Genomic DNA, 27,195 nt, shown 5'->3' with positions numbered 1-27,195 from the left:
TTCTTTAATGGTTTGGTTGCTCTCTTCTTTTTATTTAATTATTATAACTTTTGAATTTTTTTAATAATTTTTTTAAAACTTATTATTATTATTAGTTTTCTTTTTTTCTCCCTTTTCTTCTGAGCCGTGTGGCTGACAGGGTCTTGGTGCTCTGGCCGGGTGTCAGGCCTGTGCCTCTGAGGTGGGAGAGCTTAGTTCAGGATACTGGACCACCAGAGACCTCCTGGCCCCACGTAACATTGATCAGCGAGAGATCTCCCAGAGATCTCCATCCTAACACTAAGACCCAGCTACACCCAACAGCCAGCAAACTCCAGTGAGGGATGCCCCATGCCAAACAACCAGCAAGACAGGAACACAACACCATCCATTAGCAGAGAGGCTGCCTAAAATCATACTGAGTTCACAGACACACCAAAACACACCACTGGACGTGGCCCTGCCCAGCAGAAAGACAAGATCCAGCCCCACCCACCAGAACATACGCACCACTTCCCTCCACCAGGAAGCCTACTCAACCCACTGAACCAACCTTACACACTGGGGGCAGACATCAAAAACAACGGGAATTATGAACATGCAGCCTGTGAGAAGGAGACACCAAACACAGTAAGTTAAACAAAATGAGAAGATAGAGAAATATGCAGCAGATGAAGAAACAAGGTAAAAAGCCAGAAGATCAAACAAATGAAGAGGAAATAGGCAGTCTACCTGAAAAAGAATTCAGAATAATGACAGTAAAGATGATCCAAAATCTTGGAAACAGAATGGAGAAAACACAAGAAAAGTTTAACAAAGACCTAGAAGAACTAAAGAGCAAAGAACGAAGAACAACACACTAAATGAAATTAAAAATTCTCTAGAAGGGATCAATAGAAGAATAACTGAGGCAGAAGAACGGATAAGTGATCTGGAAGATAAAATAGTGGAAATAACTACCACAGAGCACAATAAAGAAAACAGAATGAAATGAATTGAGGACAGTCTCAGAAACCTCTAGGACAACACTAAATGCAACAACATTTGAATTATAGGGCCCCAGAATAAGAAGAGAAAATGAAAGGGTCTGAGAAAATGTTTGAAGATATTATAGTTGGAAACTTCCCTAACATGGAAACAAAATAATCAAGTCCAGGAGGGGCAGAGAGTCCTATACAGGATAAGTCCAAGGAGAAGCACACCAAGACACATATTAATCCAACTATCGAAAATTAAATACAAGGAAAAAATATTAAAAGCAGCAAAGGAAAAGCAACAAATAATATACAAGGGAATCCCCATAAGGTTAACAGCTGATCTTTCACCAGAAAGTCTGCAAGCCAGTAGGGTGTGGCAGAACATACTTAAAGTGATGAAAGGGAAAAAACTGCAAACAAGATTACCCAGCAAGGATCTCTTTCAGATTCCATGGAGAAATTAAAACCTTTACAGATAAGTAAAAGTTAAGAAAATTTAGCACCACCAAGCCAGCTTTACAACAAATGCTAAAGGAACTTCTCTAAGCAGGAAACACAAGAGAAGGAAAAGACCTACAAAAACAAACCAAAAACAATTAAGAAAATGGTAATAGGAACATACATATTGATAACTACCTTAAATGTCAATGGATTAAATGCTCCAACCAAAAGACACAGACTGGCTGAATGGATACAAAAACAAGACCCGTATATATGCTATCTACAAGAGACCCACTTTAGACCTAGGGACACAAACAGACTGAAAGTGAGGGGATGGAAAAAGATATTCCATGCAAATGGAAAGCAAAGGAAAGCTGGAGTAGCGATGCTCATATGAGACAAAACAGACTTTAAAATAAAGACTATGACAAGAGACAAAGAAGGACACTACATAATGATCAAGGGATCAATCCAAGTAGAAGATATAACAATTGTAAATATTTATGCACCCAACATAAGAGCACCTCAATACATAAGGCCAATGCTAACAGCCATAAAAGGGGAAATCGACAGTAACACAACTATAGTAGGGGACTTTAACACCCTACTTTCACCAACGGACAGATCATCCAAAATGAAAATAAATAAGGAAACACAAGCTTTAAATGACAAATTAAACAAGACAGACTTAACTGCTGTTTATAGGGCATTCCATCCAAAAACAACAGAATATACTTTCTTCTCAAGTGCTCATGGCACATTCTACTGGATAAGCCATATCTTGGGTCACAAATCAAGCCTTGGTAAATTTAAGAAAATTAACATTGTATCAAGTATCTTTTCTGACTCCAATGCTATAGAACTAGATATCATTTACAGGAAAAAAAACTGTAAAAAGTACAAACACATGAAGGCTAAACAATATGCTACTAAATAACCCAGAGGTCACTTAAGAAATCAAAGAGGAAATTTAAAAATACCTAGAAACAAATGACAATGAAAACACGACAATCCAAAACCTATGGGATACAGCAAAAGCAGTTCTAAAAGGGAAGTTTATAGCAATACAGTCCTACCTCAAGAAACTAGAAATATCTCAAATAAACAACCTAACCTTACACCTAAAGCAATTAGAGAAGGAAGAACCAAAAAAACCCAAAGTTAGCAGTAGGTAAGAAATCATAAATATCAGATAAGAAATTAATGAAAAGAAATGAAGGAAACAATAGCAAAGATCAATACAACTAAAAGCTGGTTCTTTGAGAAAATAAACAAAACTGATAAACCATTAGCCACACTCATCAAGAAAAAAAGGGAGAAGACTCAAATGAACAGAATTAGAAATGAAAAAGGAGACGTAACAACTGACACTGCAGAAATACAAAGGATGACGAGAGATTACTACAAGCAACTATATGCCAATAAAATGGACAACCAAGAAGAAATGGACAAATTCTTAGAAAAACACAACCTTACAAGACTGAACTAGGAAGAAATAGAAAATATAAACAGACCAATCACAAGCACTGAAATTAAAACTGTGATTAAATATCTTCCAACAAACAAAAGCCCAGACCAGATGGCCTCACAGGAGAATTCTATCAAATATTTAGAAAAGAGCTAACACCTATCGTTCTCACACTCTTCCAAAATACAGCAGAGGAAGGAACACTCCCAAAGTCATGCTATGCGGCCAACATCACCCTGATGCTGAAACCAGACAAAGATGGCACCAAAAAAAGAAAACTACAGGCCAATATCACTGATGAACATAGATGCAAACATCCTCAACAAAATGTTAGCAAACAGAATCCAACAGCACATTAAAAGGATCATACACCAGGATCAAGTAGGGTTTATCCTGGGAATGCAAGGATTGATTTTCAATATATGCAAATCAATCAATGTGATACACCATGTTAACAAATTGAAGAATAAATACCATATGATCATCTCAATAGATGCAGAAAAAGCGTTTGACAAAATTCAACACCCGTTTATGATAAAAACCCTCCAGAGAGTAGGCACAACGGAACTTACCTCAACATAGTAAAGGCCATATATGACAAACCCACAGCCAAAATCATTCTCAGTGTTGAAAAACTGAAACCATTTCCTATAAGATCAAGAACAAGACAAGGTTGTCCACTCTCACCAGTATCACTCAACATAGTTTGGGAATTTTTAGCCACAGCAATCAGAGAACAAAAAGAAATAAAAGGAATCCAAATCAGAAAAGAAGAAGTAAAACTGTCACTGTTTGCAGATGACATGATACTATACATAGAGAATCCTAAACATGCTACCAGAAAACTACTAGAGCTAATCAATGAATTTTGTAAAGTAGCAGGATACAGAACTAATGCACAGAAATCTGTGTTCCTATACACTAATGATGAAAAATCTGAAAGAGAAATTAAGGAAACACTCCTGTTTACCACTGCAACAAAAAGAATAAAATACCTAGGAATAAATCTACCTAAGGAGGCAAAAGACCTGTATGCAGAACACTGTAAGACAGTGATGAAAGAAATTAAAGATGATAGAAACAGATGGACATATATACCATGTTCTTGGATTGGAAGAGTCAACATTGTGAAAATGACTATAGTACCCAAAGCAATCTACAGATTCCATGCAATCCTTATCAAACTACCAACGGCATTTTTCACGGAACTAGAACAAAAAAATTCACAATTTCTATGGAAACACAGATACAAATTGCCAAAGCAATCTTGAGAAAGAAAAACGGAGCTGAAGGAATCAGCCTCCCTGACCTCAGACTATATTACAAAGCTACAGTAATGAAGACAGTATGGTACTGACACAAAAACAGAAATATAGATCAATGGAACAGGATAGAAAGCCCAGAGATAAACCCATGCACATATGGTCACCTTATCTTTGATAAAGGAGGCAAGAATATACAATGGAGAAAAGACAGCCTCTTCAATAAGTGGTACTGGGAAAACTGGACAGCTACGTGTATAAAAGTGAAATTAGAGCACTTCCTAACACCATTCACAAAAATAAACTCAAAATGGATTAAAGATCTAAATGTAAGGCCAGACACTATAAAACTCTTAGAGGAAAACATAGGGAGAACACTCTTTGACATAAATCACAGCAAGATCCTTTTTGACCCACCTCCTAAAGAAATGGAAATAAAAATAAACAAATGGGACCTAATGAAACTTAAAAGCTTTTGCACAGCAAAGGAAACCATACACAAGATGAAAAGAGAACCCTCAGAATGGGAGAAAATATTTGCCAACAAAGCCACTGACAAAGGATTAATCTCCAAAATTTACAAGCAGCTCATGCAGCTCAATATCAAAAAAGCAAACAACCCAATCCAAAAATGGGCAGAAGACCTAAATAGACATTTCTCCAAAGAAGATATACAGATTGCCAACAAACACATTAATGGATGCTCAACATTACTAATCATTAGAGAAATGCAAATCAAAACTACAATGAGGTATCACCTCACTCCAGTCAGAATGGCCATCATCAAAAAATCTAGAAACAATAAATGCTGGAGAGGGTGTGGAGAAAAGAGAACTCTCTTCCACTGTTGATGGAAATGTAAATTGATACAGCCACTATGGAGAACAGTATAGAGGTTCCTTAAAAAACTAAAAATAGAACTACCATACGACCCGGCAATCCCACTACTGGGCATATACCCTGAGAAAACCATAATTCAAACAGAGTCATGTACCATAATGTTCACTGCAGTTCTATTTACAATAGCCAGGACATGGAAGCAAACTAAGTGTCCACTGACAGATGAATGGATAAAGAAGATGTGGCACATATATACAATGGAATATTACTCAGCCATAAAAAGAAATGAAATTGAGCTATTTGTAATGAGGTGGATAGACCTAGAGTCTGTCACACAGAGTGAAGTAAGTCAGAAAGAAAAAGACAAATACCGTATGCGAACACATATATATGGAATTTAAGAAAAAAAAATGTCATGAAGAACCTAGGGGTAAGGCAGGAATAAAGAGGCAGACCTACTAGAGAACGGACTTGAGGTTATGGGGAGGGGGAAGGGTGAGCTGTGACAGGGCGAGAGAGAGTCATGGACATATACACACTAACAAACGTAGTAAGGTAGATAGCTAGTGGGAAGCAGCCGCGTGGCACAGGGATATTGGCTCAGTGCTTTGTGACAGCCTGGAGGGGTGGGATAGGGAGGGTGGGAGGGAGGGAGACGCAAGAGGGAAGACATATGGGAACATATGTATATGTATAACTGATTCATTTTGTTATAAAGCAGAAACTAACACACCATTGTAAAGCAATTATACCCCAATAAAGATGTTAAAAAATAAAAAAATAAAAAATAAATGCTGGAGAGGGTGTGGAGAAAAGGGAACTCTCTTCCACTGTTGATGGAAATGTAAATTGATACAGCCACTATGGAGAACAGTATAGAGAGAACAGTATAGAGGTTCCTTAAAAAACTAAAAATAGAACTACCATACGACCTGGCAATCCCACTACTGGGCATATACCCTGAGAAAACCATAATTCAAATAGAGTCATGTACCATAATGTTCACTGCAGTTCTATTTACAATAGCCAGGACATGGAAGCAAACTAAGTGTCCACTGACAGATGAATGGATAAAGAAGATGTGGCACATATATACAATGGAATATTACTCAGCCATAAAAAGAAACGAAATTGAGTTATTTATAGGGAGATGGATGGACCTAGAGTCTGTCATAAAGAGTGAAGTAAGTCAGAAAGAGAAATACAAATACAGTATTCTAACACATATATATGGGATCTAAGAAAGAAAAAAAAAATGGTTCTGAAGAACCTAGGGGCAGGACAGGAACAAAGACACAGACATAGAGAATGGACTTGAGGACACGAGGAGGGGGAAGGGTAAGCTGAGACGAAGTGAGAAAGTGGCATGGACATATAAACACTACCAAATGTAAAATAGATAGCTAGTGGGAAGCAGCCGCATGGCCCAGGGAGATCAGCTTGGTGCTTCGTGACCTCCTAGAGGGGTGGGATAGGGAGGGTGGGAGGGAGACGCAAGTGGGAGGGGATATGGGGATATATGTATACATATAGCTGATTCACTTTGTTATACAGCAGAAACTAACACAACATTGTAAAGCGTTTATACTCCAATAAAGATGCTAAAAAATTAAAAATAAATAAAAATAAAATAACTTCAGTAACTTTACTTCTGGTATTTGAGAAGTTTTTCCCCCCTTTCAATGCCATATATCTTCACAAATACATGTGTATGTGGTTATACGGACATATAAACTCCCACACTTAGATATACTAATCATTAATATTCTTAACGTTTCCTAGTTTCTGGACAGGAGTTATTTTTAAAATCTCCCTACTTTTTCAGCGATCAGGGAACAGGCCTAGCAGTGATCTTCAAATTTCAACAATGCATCTAAATTACCTGGAGAGCCTGTTTAAAAACAGATTCCTGAACCTCACTCTCTAAGAGGTTCTGATTTAATAAGTGGGATGAAGGGCCTGAAAATCTGCATGTCTAACAAGCTTATGTGATGTTGAAGCTGCTGGCTTATAGACCACACTCCGAACATCATTGGCTTAGGAAAATTAAATGGTTTTTCTAATATTCAGGCAGAAGTCTTATTGGCCTTTCTAAAGTCTGAGCCCATAACCACTAATTTATACTGTCTTCACTTGAAAAGACATCTGAAAAATCTGTTCAGTGCACAGGAGCACGGCAGCCAGGAAGTATCATGGTCAACTGATGAACCAACACTGCCTCACTTCCTTCTTCCTTCCTGGAATTTGGGTGCTGGTCTGTGATCTGGGGCATGTACACACTATAGCTGAATCCAGACGTGTGATGAACACACACTGCAAAGCAGAATTCCTTCTCCCCTTATACTCTGTCAACAATCAGAGAGTTTTATTTTCCCCTTTAGGGTTGATTGGCCTCTAAACCAGGAACATTTTTATGACCAAGTCCTTTAAAACTTTCTCCGCTGAATTTCTATTTTAAGTACCCAGCATCTACGTGAATATTCCTGACAGAACACAGGCATTCTCAATTAAAGATCAACACTCTCAAAGCAAAGAACTCAGTCATCAAAATCCGAATCCAAACCCCTCAACTGCTGTAGGTTTTTAGGGCAAGCAGAGAAGAGCTTTTGTAGCTCTCCTCTCCAACAGATCAAGGACGTGTAGGCAGAGAAAGGCACTGCAGCGATACATCTATTATGTAGAATGTTTACACTTGGTGCAAGGACTCAAAAAAGGTACACTGTAGGTATTTTTGTTTCTGATTGTTAAATTACCTATTTGGCCTTTGAAACCATGTCAATGGAAAATCAATCCATAAATAGTATTTATACCTAAGCTGCTTTAAAGATGCCCTTTGATTCCAAGAGCGAAAAATAATTGACCTCCTTTACAAAAAATAAAAATAAAAATAAAAATTCCCTGATTAAAAGGCAGAGAAGAGTTTGTTTGAAATGCCACCCTCACATTTTCACCTGTCTGTCAGCACTCTGTCAGAGGTACTAGGAGCAACGTGAACATGAAAGCTCAACGCATGGGCACTGGAGGCTTTTCCATAAACCACACAGAAAGTATGTGTGCTTCATCCTCATAGGAAGGCCTGTTCATGATCAACTAGAAGTATATACCACACTTATTCCAGCAGTGAGTAATTCAGAGATACGATAAAAGCAAGCCTGTGACTATAACTCATTTGACTTTCATCAGCTCTGGACCACCACCTTGTACACATGATGACATATAGGAGGTCTATGGTGCCACAAGGAGGGACCCAGGGCAACACCTTAGCTACCTTGCTCTCCCAGTTGCCAAAAGCCTTTGGATTACGAGTGGGTTTTTTCTGTTTGTTTGTTTGTTTTGTTTTTTAAGGAAATTAAAATGACAGCAAATGAGCTGTCAGCTGAATTGTCAGAGACATTCTCCATTTTCTCTTGGACATGCCCTGTGGTCCTAGGCTATTCAACCATATTTCTCCAGTGCTTTAAACCAGCAACATACACAATCCCACTATTCTACACAATAGGTGAGCACAGACTTAAATTCTAGTAAGTCTGGTAAAGAGTATGGCTCCTAACCCTTCCTTGCTACACAACCTTAGAAAACCTTTCTACTTATCTCTCTTCTGGTTTTCCAGAACAGACGTATCTATTTCAGATGGTTGTTATCAGTTGTACTTGTGACTTCTTTTTTCAAACCTTATAGCACAATGCCTGACTCACAATAACCATGAGTGGTAGTTTCTGGAGGATTCTCTCTCTCCTCCCTCCATCTGTCCCTCTCTCCCCACCACACTCCACATATATAGATCATATATACACATCATATATATATGATCTGCATATCATATATATATGACCTACGTAACATATATATGATGTGTATATACATGTATACACACACATATACACCACTCAACAAATTGTGTGTGTGTGTCTATATACACACAAATAATACATATGCATGTAAGTATGTGTGTACATATATACACTACACACATACAGAATGATTATCACTGTAACCAGAAAACAAATGGGACCTCTTGACTCAACTTAGAAGAGTCTAATCCCAGCCTAGGTATGTATCCAAAAGATATATAAAGACAACCCCCCCAAAAACCTTAAGATATAATACAAGGTTTTGCCAAAAGTTTCCTGTGGATGTAGAAAATGGAAATATACAGTGTATTACACGCACCACTTCTTTACTTATCTCTCGACCTGGAGTCTTATCACATAGGCACAACCTCAATTTCTCTTTTCTTTCTATCAGAGACACCTGCACAAATGTCTCCTCATCCTTAGACTGACTCTCCTCTGGTCACCTCTATGACTGAGGTGGCATACTGAGGTGTCTCTATTACTGCGACAGTGCAGCCCTCAGTTTCTTCCATTGTATTTTTATCCATCTCACCACATCCAACAAGCTGGTAACAAAAGAGCAGATCTTTGCTTAAAAGGAGAAAGGGAAAACGGAAAGAGAAAAAGAAAAGAGTAGATGAGGAGAACAGAAGGCAAAATGTATTTGCCTTCCAAAAAGATAAAGTCACAAGTCCATACCTTAGTAGTCCTAATCTTCTCGAGTCTTGAACACAAAGTTCAGAGCAACATTGGGGTTCAGATAATCTGCTCAGGCCACCACCAAAGGGATGGTTTTCTTCACCTCCACGTGAGTTACAGGATAGCCTTCTCTAAGCCCCTGAGGACGGAGGTTTCTTCCAGATCTACAAAATCACAAGTGAAAGAAGATATTCAAAACAATAACAACAACAAACATACAACAATGATATTAGATTCCAGATCATTTGCTTTGAGGAAATTAAACAAAAGACACATTGTATTCTGACTGACATAAAATGCATAGTACTGGAATGGATTCAGTCTTGATCATACAGAATCATACAAGATCAGAAAAGGTCATAGTATATCAAGGCTGGAAGTTTTCTGAAGACAAGACTAGCCAAATTTGCTCATTTAACATATAGGGAAGCTAACGATCAGAGAGGAAACGTCATTTTCCAGTGGTGATTCATTACCTGTGGCATATTTCAACCAGTGAAGTAAGCAAATCTTAGTAAACACAAGCAAGTTACTTAACCCTGTGGTCGATATGAAAATGAGACAAGGGGACAATACATCACTTCTTCATCTTGAAATCCTTGGCTTCTGAGATACCGAACTTGCCTATTATTAACAGGGCCAGTCCCTGTTGGCTATGTCTGTTAGCTAGATCTGCTCAGTCTCCCAATTTGCAACAGAAGAGCATCCTGTGACTCAACCCTGGGCCTCCTGTCGAAGCACACTCGGCCACCAGGGGGCATCTTCCAGTTCTGTGGCTTAAGGTACTGTTATACATTCACAACTGTGAAATGTGTCTCCAGGCCCAGATACTTCCTTGAACTCCAGATTCCCCTATCGACGGACTGTCCAAAAACTCTACTTAGAATAGATATGTCAGATATTGTATGCCCAAACTGAAGTCATAATTCTGTCACCCTTCTGAAGACAAGAAAGGTCCACACTCTTCTCAGTCAGTGGCGATATCATTCACCCGTTTGTCAGCCCCAAACCCTTCCAGTCAACCTTGACTCCTCTCTCATCCACACCCCATGTCCTCCACGACATCAGCAAATTCCCGTGGCTTTATCTTCAGAACAAATCCAGCAGCTGATCACCCTTGCCACCTCCTTTACATCGCCACCCTGATCCAAGGCAGCATTATGGACCTACGGGGCTGCACAGCAGGTGTGCTCAAACCACGGCTGTCACTCTCAAATGGACCCTTGAGTAAGAGAGTGACTGACACTCCCCTGCTCAAAACCTTCCACCGCACTAAGAGTCAAGTCATCACAAAAAGTCATCACTGTTATCACTGTCTTTCTCCCACTTATCCCAGTTATTCATCTCCAGCCATGCTGGTCTCCATTCGCTTCCTCCAACCTTCCTGTAACTCTGCTTGAGACTTAGGCTTTCATAGTTCCCTTCACCTGGAGTGTTCTTTTTCGCCTCACTATTTCACATCTTTGTTTCAATGGTACCTTTTCAGTGAGGCCTCTTGTAATCACCCTATTTAAAACTCTAGGGCTTCCCTGGTGGCGCAGTGGTTGAGAATATGCCTGCTAATGCAGGGGACACGGGTTCAAGCCCTGGTCTGGGAGGATCCCACATGCCGCGGAGCAACTGGGTCCGTGAGCCACAACTACTGAGCCTGCGCGTCTGGAACCTGTGCTCCGCAACAAGAGAGGCCACGATAGTGAGAGGCCCGCGTACCGCGATAAAGAGTGGCCCCGCTTGCCACAACTGGAGAAAGCCCTTGCACAGAAACGACGACCCAACACAGCAAAAATTAATTAATTAATAAAACTCCTAAAAAAACAAAACAAAATAAAACTCTAAAACCTGACCGCATCTCCTCATTCCCCCTTCTCTGTTTAAAACATGCAAAAGGCTTTCTGATATACTACATGGTTTATACTTATTTACTACCTGCCTTCCCCAGTAAAACATAAGCTCTATATTGGCAGGGAATTTAATCTCTAGTATCCTTTTATATCTTCCAGCACTTCCCCCACAGCATGGCACAAAGAAGGAGCTCACTATATATTTTTGAATGAATGAATGAACAAACAGGAAGGTTAAGTAAACCTTGTCAAGGTCACTCAGATGAAAACTGGCTCCAGCTAAATCTGAACCGAAAGCATTCTGTCTCCAGTGGACTTGATGCTATGTAACTGTGACTATGCTAATGACTTCTGGTGCTGGTGTTAGAAATAGATTCGGTAGAGTCTGACATGTATTATTACAGGTATTTGTGGATTAAGCAGATGAAATGCCCAAAATTATTTCTAGAAACAGCTGAAGAGTACATGCTGCATGCACTGGGATGAAGCTGCTTACATCCGAACACTGCAATTTCACTGTAACTTTCTCCCTGTCTTTCTCAGTCTCCCCTGCCCTTTCCTCCAAGACTTTATCTCTTGTCCCTCCCTAAAATCTAAGTCCCTGCCTTATTTGAGGAAATATGAGGACAGGAATCCAAGGTTAGACAAAGAAATGTGAAGATCTGTGTTTAGGGAAAAGGTGTGGGGCAGGAATCAAAGGACTTTGGATCTGAGTTTAACTGGTCACCAATTCACCTTGTGCTTTTAGGGTGATCCCTTTACCTCCCTAGGAGTCCGTTGCTCACTGGGCAAAAATACATGGCGTACAGAGATTTTCCAACTTTAAAAAATGATTATTTTCCTTTTTGATTAACAAAAGGCTCCCTTATTCTGCGTAGTCTAAGATTGGTTAGGAAATAGAGTATAGCATTTAAGAACGAGGCTTTGGGATAATCAGAAAACTCATCTCCTGGTTCCACCAGAATGAAACCCTGACTAAGAAATTCAATCTCTCTAAGGATCATATTTTTATGTAAAAGTGAAATGATAGAAATACCCATCCCCTTAGAATGTTTATGAAAATGAAACAGGGTAACATAGATAAATCATTCATTACTGCGTATGACATAAGTACTCAATAAAAGGTTGCTGCTCTTAATGTTTTATTTTTATGGTTGCAGGTTTACATACTGAACATTTCATGATTTTATCTACCTGTTATCTCACTGCCCCTCAGAGTTTGAGTCTTTCCTGCCTTGATCACATGAGGTTGCTTTTGTGGCCCCGGATGTGACTTTGGGCAGCTTTCTCTGGACTATCCTCAGGCTCAGGTGGATATCGTTGTTCCAACTGCCCTCACAGTCTGGGGGCAGATGACAGAATTTTGTAACATGAGAAACTCAAGTTTTCTGGTTCGCTTCTTGTCCTCTTGCTGATGCCTAGTACTTTGACGATCATCTTGGCCCTAGTGTGATAATGGGCTGATAATCGTCCAGCCCCAGTCTACAATTATTTCTGCATTCCAAAGCCAAGAAACACAACTCTGAAAGCAAACAATGCTATAATTCAGCACAATGATTTATGGAGTTATTAAAGAAATTGTGCTGACTGCTTTGAGAATTCAAGTCTCCAGTCTATCCAAATGCAACTTACTTTCTTCCTAACTGATACTAAGAAACTGTCTATGTTTGGGTGGTAACAACATAAAAATGTCACCTACCTTTCAGATTTCATTATACCACAACCTAATAAAAAGTTAAGATGCTGCAGGGAAAAGTTACTTACATTCCATTCTAAGTCATTGAAGTGCTTGCTCGGAAATGCATTTACTAACAAATATTTACTGAGTGCACAATATTTGCCATCGTTTTGTTAAGGACTGGAGATTTGGTAGGGAATATTGAAGACTTTACTGCTACCCTTGTAAAGTTTTCACTCCGGCAGCTTTTCTTTGTCTTTTGCAATTTCCTAACTTCTGCCCAGATGTGGTAAGACATGGCAACCCTCTACAAAGTTGATGATTCACCGACATAGTGATAGAGTGTACTGATTTAAGGAGCCTAATTTCTGCTTGATATAGAGAGAGAATTCTATAATTCTTGGTTTTCTTAGGAGACAATGTCATTTCCTTAGTTTGCTCCCCATTCCTCACCCAACACACCCCTCTTCTGAATTGATCCTGGTTTATTTACCTCCTCCAACAAAGAAACAAAAATTGTTCACCAAGGGCTTCCCTGGTGGTGCAGTGGTTGAGAGTCTGCCTGCCGATGCAGGGGACGTGGGTTCGTGTCCCAGTCCGGGAAGATCCCACATGCCGCGGAGCGGCTGGGCCCGTGAGCCATGGCCGCTGAGCCTGTGCGTCTGGAGCCTGTGCTCCGCAACGGGAGAGGCCACAGCAGTGAGAGGCCCGCGTACCGCAAAAAAAAAAAAAAAAAAAAAAAACTGTTCACCAAATCCACAAGTACACAATTCATTAACGAGATGCTACGTGGGTGGTAGGGTATACAGGACACTGAGCTCAGACGACACAGCTTCAGAAATTAGCTTTTTTGAAATCTTTGGAAACTGTGATGAAATTAATGCTGTTATATGGCAAAAATAAACTGAGAAAGTATATATACTGGAAATATGGTCAAAGGGAAAAACGTCAAGATAGAACAACATGCTTAAATCACCAATGTCTGCGTGGTTAGAACGCGAATCATAGAGGCAGGTGGCATGTTTGCCTGTCGGGCAGCCTTGAACGCTTCAGGGAATATCTCATTTTTCAAGAGGTATCAATTAGTAGCTGTTCCGGTGGCAGAGTGGGAACCACACCTAATGGTTGGGCGTGCATTAAAAATGACTAATTTGAGTACAGAATACACATGGGCACCAATCCACAAATGCACCCAAACACACTCCAAGAGAGGCAGGCAACCAGAGAGGGTAGGGCCAGGGAAAGCAGGAGGGGGACATAAGGGTACTGACAACTCTAAAATGGATCTTGATTAAGACTTCAGAGCGGAAGGGTGCCCGGAGAAGGGATGAATTATGAATTTAAATCTACCTACACCAGCAGGGTTGGGTCCTGCTGGAAATCAGAGAAGCAGTGCTGTAGAGACTTACCTTTCCGAGAGAACTGTGATTACACAACACCACACACACATCCAAGGCTGCGCCTCACATACCCACACACGGCATTCTCGTTGCCAGCAATGCTTTGCAATATGTCCCTGACTTCCATTTGCATATAAGGAAGTTGGCATTTGGATTAAGCAATTCGCTTGAAATCACTCAACTAGAAAGGGACAGGATTCAAATTCAGAACAAACCCTGATGCTTAGTGGTATTCCCCAAGCATGCTGACAATCACAGTCGATTCTTTCCTAGATTTTCTTTCCAATTAAACCTAGTTCTGACACTTGGAAATGCCCCATTTTGAACCCCAAAGGAAGAATGCAGTCTCCTAAGAATGTAACTGTGAAAACTGGCCCAGCTCAGTCTCTGCCGAGGACAGCAAAGGCACACGTACAGGAGAGGGCACGTTTCTTCCAAAGTCAGAGGACGCCCCACCACATACTGGAACAGTTGCTTCCTGAGCAGCAGAGATAGGGGACCAAATCAATTTGTAAAATATTAATTATATTTTCTACGAGTTGACATTACTGAAACAGTGTCGGGCCCATGCAACGTAATACACTTAGGGGATCTAGGTGCTCCCCTGTAACTGTAATCACCCCCTGCTGGCTACGTATTGAAGACCTTGCCTGCTATTCATCCGTAGTTTGGACACCAAACAATAAAACTGCTAGGGAATAGCAAAATAAAATCTGTGTCCTGGGTTTTAAGGAGTATAGAACACATCGAGTGATCAGATACCTGATCTCTTACCAGTGCATTAGCACCTCACCTCCTTACCTGGTCAGCCTTTTAAATTGAATGGTGAAACCAAAAGTAGTCTGAAGAAAAGTCACTAAACATTACCATGGAATTTCAGGGAATTTCTTAGCATCGGGGCTAACTGCTGGTCTGTATTCTTCTTTGCTAGTTAATAAAATATTTATCTCCAACTTCATAAAGTGGGTCAAACACCGATGGTTTGTAGGTAGTAACAGCAGTGGCTCACAAGATGTACTTCTTAATAGTTAGTGTTCATAGAAGACATTATGCCTACCCTCACCCCTCTCCACTGGCACCTGCCCACTAGCCCTCCAAGTCTGACATTTGCTCTTTCAGATATCTAGAAATACAGGTCTCCCTCTGCTTTAGGAAATAGGTCTTTGGTGCCAGAGAAGCCATCTTTGCTCCCAGTCTAAGAGCAAGTATACATATAAAATCCCTAAATACATCCACTCTTTGCATGATTCACCTGTTCAGTCACAACTACCCATAAACTTCCACACTTGCCTGTGGACCAACATCCCACTTAGATACTAACAAAATTTACAGTGGCAGCATGCTACCCCACATGACCTCAAATCCAAACAGTGGGAGTTCTGTGCTGCCTTAAACCCGGATAACAGCTGAGTTCATCACACCCTCCTTATCTGTTAGCCTGGAGATACAACTGGACCACACGCTTAGATGGATCAATGATAAAATGACCAGGGGCCATTTTAAGTAACAGCTTTCCGTACAGCTCCAGATAGTAACACAATAAAGAAAAGTATTAAAAAGCATTGCTTCAACCCCAGAACACTGGCCCCTGACCTCCTATTCTTGGTCACACACATGTTAGATCCACTGGATTACAGCACTGTGAACACCATGGAAGGCTGCTCAGCAAAAACGTGTACAAGGAGGCTGTCAACCAGGACACAGTTGTGCCTTGATACAATCAACTCCAAAGGTAATACTGTATCAGATCCCTGCTCAGGTTTGTTTCCTGGCTCAGCTACCTACTATCTGTATCTTTGGACATGTTATTTAACCTCTCAGTGCTTCATCTGCAAGACAAATCGCAATACCTACCTCAAACGGTTCTTGGTGAGGAGTAATTTTAACACACTAATGCTCTATTTGAATTGATACAAGGTATGTACGTTATTAATTCATGGTGCTATGAATTTTATTACATAAAATAATACCTCGATCATCATCCCTTAAAAGGATTTTGGGATAGTAAAAAAGAGTAATATGTGTGACAATACATTTATGTCTTGCCTACTGGACCAAGTCGTTGAGAACATGAACTCCATTGTGGGTGTTGTTTATTTCTCTTAGGCACAGAGTAAGAATGCAATATAGAGTCAATGCAGAGACATATCCATCTGTGGACATAAATTAATCATTTATGACACTCTTTGCTGGCTGATTTCCAAACAAAGCTACTCCATTTCTTTGCTGCCACTGTGGTGGTCAAAAGGAAAGCCTGGCCTAGGGAATGACCAGGTCTTATCCCACACTAATGTATTGGGTAAACCCAAATAATCTGCGAATAAGAGAGGGGGAATTACAGCCCAACACCCATCCTATTAACGAAAGAACGGATTACCATCATTACTGGTAATCAACAAGACGAGTCTCAGTGATATTATTTATTGAGCTTGTATGTGCCAGCACTGTGCTGAGCTTGTATTTGCTCATGAAATACTCCCAATAAATGAATAAGATAATGTTATTAGGATTCCCATATCGCGTATGGGGAAGATGATGGCTCAGAGTATTAAAGTAACTTGTGCAGCATCACAGAGTGTTGACTGGAACCTTTGAGAGTCTGATTTTTCCAGTGTGTTATTTATATTCTTACACTGCTTATGTAATTCTCTTAGGGGTAATCTTTTCATTTCATAAGAGCAAAGAGTTAATATTCCTAATATATAAAGATCTTCCGAAGAGAGAAAAGAAAAACACTATTAATTGTCTAGAAAAATAGGCAGGGGATATCAATAGGAAATTTAAAGAAAGTTAAATGCAAATAGCCTATGAACTCATCAACACTCATAAAATAAATGCCAATTATAGATGGGAAAATTAGAACATTAATGAGAATAATAACTGCAAAGGAATAAAACACTTCAGATATACTTAAACCTATGAGTTTATAGTGATACTAAGAAAAAAAAAAGGACCCCATGGGTCACAAGTGGAGGGTAATAGAGAACCAAATCAATATTTTGAAAATGGCAAATAAAATAAAATCATGCTTTTGTCCTGCCTTTCCTTGTGACCTATAATCAAATACCGATAAAAAGAAATTTCCATTTGTAGCAAAAATAAAAACAAAATTTGAATACCAACAGTTCGTAAGCCCTAATGAAATAGTAGATATCGGTAATAATTATCAGTGGCTGCTACGGTCACAAAAGAAAGAAATTTTACATGCCTCGTGCTGGAAGCACATAGTCTCACTTGTGAAGTAGTCTAGCCAAAAACAGAAAAACCTGAATTCGATCTGCTAGCTTATGGGAAATATGGGTGACTACAAACTTTGCTATACACATCACAGGGACACGATCAAGAACATCCAGACTGTGGGACTGTCTACGGGACAAACAGCCCGGTTGTCGTCAATAAGTAAAGTGCAAGGAAAATAGAGGAGAGTGATGAGGAACCCATGGATTAAGAGGCTTAGGAGACATGCAAGTCAATTCTAAAGGATGGAACTTATTTGGATCTTGATTTACAAACTTTATTTGGATCTATTTTTTACAAAGAAAAAATAAAATCAGTAATTTTAAAAGTGACTAGATATTTGATAATACTAAATAACCATGAATATCTTCAGTGTACTAATGGTATCGTCCTATTGATAAAAGGATGTCACCTTTTAGCGATGAATACTGAAATATTTAGAGATGAATACAAAGAAAAGAATTGGAGAGGGCCATGGGGATCAGCCAATTAAATCATATTATTTTGCAGATGAGAGGAGAGTGGCTTGAGACACAGAAGTGGGTGGGGTCCGGTGGCTAATAAGCACCCAGGTCTCTAATGCTCAGTTCCCAGAATTCAAGACCAAGCCACACCATGTGGCATCTTAAATACTTCTATGATCCTGGTAAAACTACAACTTGCCTTCTATCTAGTATCAGAAAACTGGTAAGAATATATAGGACACAGGAGGAGTTGTGCCTCGTGTGAGGGAGCTTGAGATGGGTAGGAGGAGTTTATTTTTATATAGACTTTATTATAGCAGTTTTAGGTTGACAGCAAAATTGAAGAGAAGGTATAGAGAGTTCCCATACATTCCCTGCCCCACACATGCGCAGCCACCTCCACCATCAACATCCTGCACCACACTGGTATAATGGTTACAACTGACGAACCTACACTGACACATCAAAATCACCCAAAGTCCAGAGTGTACCTTAGGGTTCACTCTTGAAGTTGTACATTTTATGGACTTTGACAAATGTATCCACTATAATAGTATCATACAGAATGGTTTCCTGCCCTAGAAATCCTCTGTTCTCTATCTATCCATCCCTCCCTCGCACCACCCCCTGGCAACCACTGATCTTTTTACTTTTCCCATAAGTTTTCCTTTTCCAGAATGTCATATAGTTGGATTCATACAGTATGTAGCCTTTTCAAATTGGCTTCTGTCACTTAGAAATATGCATTTAAGTTTTTTCCATGTCTTCTTATGGCTTGATAGCTCGTTTCTTTTCAGCACTAAGTAATATTACATTGTCTGGATGTACCATACTTTATTGATCCAGTCACCTACTAAAGGGCATCTTGGTTGCTTCCAAGTTTGGGCAGTTATGAATAAATCTGCTGTAAACATCTGCGTGCAGGTTTTCATGCTAACTTAAGCTTTCAACTCCTTTGGGCAAATACCAAGGAGGGGCATGATGGATGGCAGGATCGTAAGGCAAGAGTGCATTTAGTAAGAAACTGCCAGACTGTCTTCAAATGGGTTTAACAAATCAGCTCCTCAAGTGAAAATCATGCATATCCAATGTTATTCTAAAAATATCTTAGAAAGGCAGCATGTTGAGGCTGAAATTACAGATTTCAAAAGCCTCTAAGCTGTAAGTTCTGTGAGGGAAGGGAATTTTTTAGTAGGTCACTGTATTCCCAATAGTATTCCTAGTACCTAGAAGAGTGATGGTACATAATAAGTTCTCATAAAATGTTTGTTAAATGAATAGATGAATCCAAAGGAAAAAGATATTTCTTTCAGTTTTACAGCAGACAGTTGTTTGTTTGTTAAACAAGTGTAGTGAAGACTCATCTTAGGGGCCTGGTAGTGTGAAAAATAAGTATTTTTAAACAATGGATTATCACTCAGATCAAGTCTTCACCCTATAAGAGATGTGAAAGTCTGGAACAGACAGAGAAAAAAGCAGAATGAAGCCTTGCCTCTTACTCTGGGGCATGTGCTCGTTGCATGAAATGGGGGACAGAATCTTCTGCATTATTTAAATAGTTCTCTCTTCACTTGACATGCATGTACAGTTGAATTTACGTAAATTAAATGCACATAAGCTGAGGCTCCACTATAATTGCAAAACCATTGCATTGGAAATAAGCTTTCATTGAAATCACATTAGAAACCAGAAAGATTAAATTAGATTTAGAAACATATTTGGCCCCATCAAGAAATAGATTACGGGGACTTCCCTGGTGGTGCAGCGGTTAAGAATCGCCTGCCAATGCAGGGGACACGGGTTCAAGCCCTGGTCCAGGAAGATCCCACGTGTCGCAGAGCAACTAAGCCCGTGCGCCACAACTACTGAGCCTGCGCTCTAGAGCGCGCGAGCTACAACTACTGAGCCCACGCGCCACTACTGGAGCCCATGCACCTAGAGCCCGTGCTCTGCAACAAGGGAAGCCACCGCAATGAGAAGCACTGCAACGAAGACCCAACTGAGCCAAAAATAAAATAAATAAATTTAAAAAAGAAAAGAAAAAAGAAATAGATTACAGAAAGTTTATAAAACAATACAGATACACATCACAGGCCAGTAAAGTACCTGGCTAGGAAAGGAAACAGCCTCGTTACCTAAACCAGGAAAGGAAAGATGTGATCTAACTTCAAAACAATGCCTAGGGAGTCAATCAAACCTTTGAACGAAACCCCTGCTCTTCAAATTTAAGCAATTCACCTACTCATCTGGCCTCAGTTTCCCATGACATAAAAGAGGTACAATAATACCTATGGGTACTGAAAGGAGAAAAACTATACGTGACAGGTCTAGCACACTGGTTTTCAATTTTCAAAACAAACTCACAAAAAAATCATAGTAACAAGTCCTTAAATCTAATATGAAGTTCTGGGAAATACAGGCTTGCTGATCCTAAGCCTTCCCAAACACAGTACTTCCCACCACAGCGCAAGCTAAGCTACTATTTAATATTTATTAAGAATCCACGGAGCCCTATGAATTACATAAACATGCCTTAGATGGCAGGCTATTAGCTTTCCCTCACCCTTCTTCCCAGGCAAATGTGAAGCTAAATTAGTCGCTTATCATAAGGTTCTCTGAAAACATTAAAGTCTAAAGAAATGCCTGATAGTTCTTAGCCGTCTGGCACCAAGTGCTGCTCACAAACGGCCATGAACCATTTGGTAAAAATTAAAAAAAGTCTATCTTAACTTTACATTTCACTTACTGAAGGTTCTAAGTTGCAAAATTTCTAAGAGGAGAAAAGGGTTTATTCAAAAGGAAAACAAATGGGTAAACCCTTGAACTCATTCGCAATCTCACAGGAAAGCTTAAAGAAATTTCTACCTCTAGCGTCCAGTTTTAACGAATAAACTTAAGGCAAATTATACACTTTACCCATCCACGCATGCACCCAGGTGTATACACACATAATACACACTTGGGAAAGGACAAAATGTGGTTGCCTTCCTTTCTACGTCCTTTCACATGAACAGCAACACATCAACTTGCTAAGAAACAAGCAAAGCTGCCACCAAGAAGCTTACCTACAATGCCTCTCACGTGAAAGGAGAGCTCTCCATCTGCCGTGAGCCACTCACCTCTTCCAGACTAAGCCACTGAAAACAGTTCTCACTTGCCTGATGATAACAGACTTCTACCTGGTCTCTAATCAATTCATCTCTGGCTGACCTCAAGCCGTTCTCTACCCTGTAGCATGAATGAGCTTCTCAAGATAAACCATTTCTATTACTCAGCCTAAAATGTTTCAAAGACTTCCCACTGCCCTTAGGAAAAAATACCAAATCCTTACCGTGGTTTAGAAGATTTTCTGAGACCTGGCCCTTATTTCACCAGTCTCATCTCAGATCATACACTTCCACCTACTCAATGTGCACCAGCCATGCTGGCCGCCTTCCCTTTACCGTGAAGAGCCATGTTCCTTCTGGCCTCAGGGTCTTAGGCATATTGGAAATACAAAGTACGATCTCTACCCCACAAACCCTCAGAAAGAGATTTTCTGGATGACTTGGAGTCTCCTCTTTTTTCTCATTCATGCGGAAGTTGGGTTCACTGGTGCAGGAATGTTCCAGATTTTCCATGGATATTAACTCCCTTCCTTCCTTTAACAGTGGAAATATATCCTCTTTGCTGGGATCATATTTTCTAATACTTTTTTCTCATTTCAATTTTCTCTCTCTCATTCTGCCCCCACCACCCACCCAAAATCTCAAGACTGTTCACAATATATTTATCCTCACCCCATATACAAGCTGGCAACCTGGATGCTTAACTCACTTCTCAAGCAGAGCTGGAATCAATTGAGCCCCTCTCCTGGAGTAGTTAGAAGAACATTACTTATCTTTCAATGATTTTATGACAAGTTCCAGCTTCTGAAAATGACTGGATATTACTCTAAAAATAAAACATTACTTATAATTATCCCTTAGAATGGAACAAATCATTATAATAAGTTGAAAAGTTATCTTGGATATGGAGGAGAGAGTACTTATTTGAAAAAAAATTGCCAATGTACATGAAAAAAAGCTCATTTTGGGGAGGAAATAGGAGAACAAGAAACTGCTTCGTGCTTTCTGAAATTCATTATGCTGATGCTAATAACCAACCCAATGGTGTACAGTCTCCCAGAACCCTGGGAAAGAATTCCACAAAGTGTGCTGTAACGAACAGACACTATAGGTGAGTGAAAAGTATTTTCTTAATTCTTGTTGGAGATGATATTTCGGATTTTTTTTGGATAGGAACTGAGACAAATAAGCTAACGTGGAAATATGGCCATTATATACAATTGCAAGGGAAGAAATAAAGCCTTACAGAAGTCTGTGAATAGGAAAAAGGAAGTATCAGTCAAAGTAATGATCAAATCAAAGTCCCATTCATATGCATTGACTCATTTCTTCTTAACTAGCTTATTAGGAAGGTTCTATTATAACCTCCACTTCACAAGTGGGGAAAACAAGGAACTTGCCCAAAGTAGCAGTGCTGGATTTGAATCAAGGCGATTAGGCTCTAGAAGCCACCCTCATAGCCACGGCACTGAACTGCTTCTCATGTATTAAACCAGACACAAAGGGATATGTTCAATATTACATTGTGCCACTGACCCCCCCCAACACCCTGGAGTTAGTAGCTCCAGATAATGCAGAAATAGACACACACATAAGGTTGTGTAAAGAGGAAAACTGCATCTTAGAGATCTGACGTGTACCAAATGATGCAAGATCTCCTAGCTCCTAATCCATAGGCATTCCCCCAAACCAAGGTTCCCCATTTGGAGTGCCTTTGAAACACGTGTCACTGTGTTGACAGTAAGTCAGACAGTGGGTGATAAGTGATTTAGCAGAGTAAATACAGGCCCTATGGGTTATCAGGGAGGGATAACCTCCACCTGGGGTATTAGAGAAAGAGGGGCTGCTATCTGAGGTTGAAGAGTATAGAGCTGACTAAAGCATAAGAAGAGAGAAAGAGATGTGAAGGTATTTCTACACAGAAAACACTGCACAGGAGAGCCTGGAAGAGAGCATGCTATGTTTTCAAGGAACCTAAGGAAGTCTCATATGGATTCATATGAATGAATGAGATACACGTTTTTAGGATGGAATATTATAAGCAATCACAGTGGAAAAATCAACTGGGATGAGACCACACAGAGCTGTGCAAGCTACATGAAAGAGTTAAACAGATAAAGCTAGTTTTAGAATTAAGGAGAGAGCAAGACTTCTAGCTGGCATGGCTCCCCCCTACCCTCCCAGTCCACGTGCCTACTGTAACACCCCCACTAGAGAGAAATCAGAGAAGAACTAAACAAAACTGAATGACTGCGATCTGCACAGGGGCTGAAAAGAAGATGAAGCCAGAAGGTAAGACGTGAAGGGAGAAGAGGGAAGAAAGCATGTGTCCAAAAAATGGAGTTTTTACATCCCAAGAAAGCAAGCAACCACAGTGATGAAGACTCCTCTGAGCGATGAGATCAAAGGATTTTCCAGTGGTATGTCGAAGCCAGCTAGCGAGAGCTACATGTTCCATTTTCAGGAATTTTGTGAGCTGGGTGTTAAATCGTTGGTAACTTGAAATCAGGCAGGTTGGGAATACTTTTTCCCTGAACACCAGCAAATGCTTTCAAATAAGGGTTTTCCTTTCTGAGAGCTGGTAACCAGCGCACTGTTGCCCACACTCACAGAGGATTTAGCAGCATTATTGCTGTTATTGGAGGGAGGTAAGTAGAACAGTACAGAGGAGCCATTTTTGAAGTTTCCCATTTCTCCATGCACTCTTCATGCATTGGAAAAGGTAACACAAACCCAAAGTAAAGTGTGGTGCATTTTAAGGGCTTCTGTGTTGGCTTGTCTCACTCTCAGTGAAGCTAAATACTGAACATGATCAACCCTCGTATCCATGAGTTTCTATCCATGTTTGTAGCTATAAAGCTTTACAAAATTTATTGAATAAAAGCATTACCTTTGCTTAAGAAAGGCAACAAGGCTTGGTAGAAATTCCATCTATGGATCTCAACACTGCCAAAGATCCCATCAGTGGCCTCAATATCCTTAAAGGAAGTAAGATTAGGAGTTTTACAAGGCTGTTCCAAAGACAGAAAAGAACATACCATAAAGATATATTCCAGACAGTATATGAAAAGTAAATACCTAAGAACTTTCATTATTTATAATTGATCACATTTATTGAATGCTTGCTATATGTGTAAGGCAACCAATCACATAAAAAAACTACACCTGGTTACAAGTATTAGTCCCATTTTAGTTGAGAAAATTCAGCCTTAAAAGTTAAATAGCTTGTCCAAAGTTGTATTATTATTAAGAGACAAGAGTTCTCAGCCACTGAATCCATAGCAAAACTCTTAAAACCTACAATAAGTGCCTTACAAAGATATTTTAACATTATTAGACGTTATGGGATGCAGACAGTACAAAGTAATTGTTACAATTTTGAAACTAACATTATTAAAATGAAACATGTGGCCTACAATACACCCACTTACCAAATTAGACAACATTCTTCATACTTTTTACAAGATATATAATGAGTGTCCATGTCAATTGAAGCTAATGGCCTACTTTCTTACATCTCGTACATTTCTAGCCCAATCAGTTGAGTGGTACACATACCAAGAGGCAACTATGTTTGTTCCCAAACCTGTTTATCTCAGTTATTCTTGCTTACAAAAGTGCTTGTTTCTACAATATCATAAACACCATGTAAACCAATAAAAATATGTGGAAAAAGTGGACTTGCTGTTTTCATAGAGTAAGTTGAAAAATAGTGGTGCAAGGAATTCCCTGGCAGTCCAGTGGTTAGGACTCTGTGCTTTCACTGCCAAGGGCATGTGTCCAATCCCTGGTCTGGGAACTAAGGTCCCGCAAGCCACATGGTGCGGCCACAAAGAAAAAGAAAAGAAAAGAGTGGAAGGAGTGGAAGGAAGGAAGGGAGGGAGGGAGGAAGGAAAGAAGGAAGGAAGGAAGGAAGGGGGTAAAGAGGAAAGGAAGGAGGGAGGGCGGAAGGCAGGAAGGCATAAAAATAGTGGTGCAAATACCACTATAATATGGCAGAAGATATTAACTTGCACAAAAGACACATCCATAATCCATAAAGTGGGATCGAGAGTGGGCATGACAGAGGCAAAGGTTAACTACTTTTGGTTGACTTGAGGTTACGTGGAAGACAGAGCGCTTCATGGAAGAGGGGGTAATCGGCTTAACTTTGAAGAATGACTACATTTTGCAAAGTGGATATTACACAAATTTAAATTAATATGACCAAATAGGGACCAATGGCAGAATCTAATTTAGAAGCATATTTTGACAGAGAACTACTGAATTAGAACAGAATAATAAAGTGAGAACTGCCAGTCTTGGCAACTCATTATTCAGAGGTTTCAAACTGAAACCATGGATGGGCTGCTAGGGGTTCCATGGACTCCTTTCACTTGATGAAAAATGTGTTGTTATTTGCATTTTCTCTAAGGAAAAGGGCCTACAGCTTCTAATACAAAAAGAGATTTAGAACCACTAGCCATAAGTCTTACTCCAAAGTGAACCGATAGGCTACTTAGGCTAGTGAGGTAGCTACTGCCTGTCTCCTAGAATGATAAGTATTCTAAGTTAGTTGTAACTACCAGCTTTATTTGCTTTTAAGTATTCATAACAGACACCACAAGTAATGGGCAGTGACTTTGAAAAGACAAAAAATAATTCTGGGCAGAAAAATGAAGTGGGGTGATCACGTATCTCAGAAAAACTCTCAATTCTATGTAGGCCAACAAGAACCCTTTCTTCAGAGATCAAACGTCAAGGTTAAGAAATACATGCTGTAAACCACCCCCCAAAAGCATAAGCAATAGGATACACGTTTTCTAAAAATTATTAAAAAATAACTTAAGTCTCTTCACCTTAAGATATTGGATACACTAAAATAATGCATTAGGAAAGACTGAACAAATTAAAGAAAAATGCCAAAATATCGTGTTTTCACGTATTCAACATCACTAAAAGGGGGATTCACTTTACAGACATGTCAGTGGGCAAGAAAGAGAAGCAGCAGTATCTGTCCCCAAAAAAGGGATTTATGGGATACATGTGTCCCTTCTAATATGTTCCAGAATTGTAATACTTTTAGTACTGCTTTTCTAAGTGGTGAACAGTTCAATATGGATCATTAGTCAGTGCGTGTTTAATTACATACCAGTATTTCTCAAAGATTAAAAATGTCTGTAGTTCAATTATTCCCACATAGGAGGTCCCATTTTCTACTCATTCAGTTTGGAACAATGTAGTCGCAAAACGTATTGTTTTAGATTAAAATCTGTTTGATAGTGCTCCACAGAGCTGATTTCAAAGAGGAAAAAAATACACCTGTTTCACATCTCAGGGAGAATACTAGCTACTGCTTTATACCTTTCTGCATTCATTTTAGAGAATTCTAAATGATTCTAGAGAACAGATTCTAGATTCGAGAGAACAGCCATGCTCCCCTCGGCCCTTTTTCTCCATCATCACTTGCACACAATCTCAATTTTCACACAGCTAGCCTTTCAAGTCCAAGTCACGAGAAATGGCTAACCTTTCATTTAAATGATCTCAACTCTGGTTTTGAGGTCCTGTCCCTACACACAAGTAGATCATCTTCAGAGATTTGGATCAGTACACGTAGTTACCAGCACAATAACATTCTGACGAAATCCTATGTGATCCTTCACAAGGAGAGATCATTCCTCAGGAAGAGAACAAGAAACGATAGTGTTTAAGTTCTGAATGTAAGGTAGAAGACCCAGAAAAACAATTTAAAATATATAAGTGCTGCTCAGAATAATTTACTTGATTACACGTACTGCAAGTATTTTCTTTCATGTTGTTGTAATGAACCTGACCATGAAAAAACAAATTTATGTCTGTCGTCTGTTTCATTTTGAGCTGAGCTCATTTGGTGCGGAAAACCTACAGTTTAATTGCTTGATTTAAATTTGGCTATTAGAATGCATACTGAAACACTACTGTTTTAATTACGTTAATTTATAACTGAA

General features: G+C 39.6%; 1 protein-coding gene across 24 annotated transcripts in view; it reads right to left on the bottom strand.

The window, feature by feature from the left end:
* Positions 1–27,195, bottom strand: part of SGCD (sarcoglycan delta) — a 1,717,585-nt gene that overhangs the window by 604,096 nt on the left and 1,086,294 nt on the right. For 22 of the 24 annotated variants that reach the window (XR_013827577.1, XM_079916704.1, XM_079916702.1 and 19 more), the window contains one exon: positions 9,500–9,663. The gene's annotated coding sequence lies outside the window, so the exon portion shown is untranslated. Of the gene's footprint in view, positions 1–9,499; positions 9,664–24,116; positions 24,176–27,195 lie in introns of those variants that run through there. The other 2 variants (XM_079916695.1, XM_079916696.1) reach the window with 2 other exon arrangements.

Source organism: Stenella coeruleoalba (assembly GCF_951394435.1).
Source record: "Stenella coeruleoalba genome assembly, chromosome: 3".
NCBI lineage: Eukaryota > Metazoa > Chordata > Mammalia > Artiodactyla > Delphinidae > Stenella > Stenella coeruleoalba.
This window is presented reverse-complemented; position numbering and strand designations above follow the sequence as displayed.